The sequence below is a fragment of the Triticum dicoccoides genome, unplaced genomic scaffold, assembly GCF_002162155.2.
Source record: "Triticum dicoccoides isolate Atlit2015 ecotype Zavitan unplaced genomic scaffold, WEW_v2.0 scaffold40905, whole genome shotgun sequence".
Taxonomy (NCBI): domain Eukaryota; kingdom Viridiplantae; phylum Streptophyta; class Magnoliopsida; order Poales; family Poaceae; genus Triticum; species Triticum dicoccoides.
Window position 1 is genome coordinate 1 of NW_021270124.1, and position 1020 is coordinate 1020.

General features: G+C 51.4%; 2 non-coding genes across 2 annotated transcripts; both read left to right on the top strand.

Annotated features, from left to right (window-relative positions):
* Positions 1-306: 306 nt before the first annotated feature.
* Positions 307-425, top strand: LOC119346155. Its single transcript, XR_005167409.1, has one exon. It is a non-coding gene; the product is annotated as a 5S ribosomal RNA (ribosomal RNA).
* Positions 426-722: 297 nt separating this feature from the next.
* LOC119346154 lies at positions 723-841 on the top strand. Its single transcript, XR_005167408.1, has one exon. It is a non-coding gene; the product is annotated as a 5S ribosomal RNA (ribosomal RNA).
* The last annotated feature ends 179 nt before the right edge of the window (positions 842-1020 follow it).

Below are 1020 nucleotides of genomic sequence, written 5' to 3' on the forward strand. Positions count from 1 at the left end.
TTGCATTCCCTTTTTAATTTTTTTCGCGCCGCTTGCAAAACAAAACGCACGTGTAAGTAATATATTTACCGTGTTTTATTATTTTGCACGAGTGCGGTAAGTCATAGCTGGGTGCTCACGATTCACGGGTCCAGCGTCGGCGTTGTGGCGCGGCAAGCGTGCACTGGTGCGGTTGAGAGGGAGGGGTGGAAACCGCGTTAAACTCGTCTCCGTAGTTGAGAGGGAGCGGCCAAAGCAATGTACAATCGTCTTTGTAGTGGAGCTGGGAGGGGCAAGGATAAGGGACGAAGACCGGGGTAACATGTCGGATGGGATCATACCAGCACTAAAGCACCGGATCCCATCAGAACTCCGAAGTTAAGCGTGCTTGGGCGAGAGTAGTACTAGGATGGGTGACCTCCTGGGAAGTCTTCGTGTTGCATTCCCTTTTTAATTTTTTTCGCGCCGCTTGCAAAACAAAACGCACGTGTAAGTAATATATTTACCGTGTTTTATTATTTTGCACGAGTGCGGTAAGTCATAGTTGGGTGCTCACGATTCACGGGTCCAGCGTCGGCGTTGTGGCGCGGCAAGCGTGCACTGGTGCGGTTGAGAGGGAGGGGTGGAAACCGCGTTAAACTCGTCTTCGTAGTTGAGAGGGAGCGGCCAAAGCAATGTACAATCGTCTTTGTAGTGGAGCTGGGAGGGGCAAGGATAAGGGACGAAGACCGGGGTAACATGTCGGATGCGATCATACCAGCACTAAAGCACCGGATCCCATCAGAACTTCGAAGTTAAGCGTGCTTGGGCGAGAGTAGTACTAGGATGGGTGACCTCCTGGGAAGTCCTCGTGTTGCATTCCCTTTTTAATTTTTTTCGCGCCGCTTGCAAAACAAAACGCACGTGTAAGTAATATATTTACCGTGTTTTATTATTTTGCACGAGTGCGGTAAGTCATAGCTGGGTGCTCACGATTCACGGGTCCAGCGTCGGCGTTGTGGCGCGGCAAGCGTGCACTGGTGCGGTTGAGAGGGAGGGGTG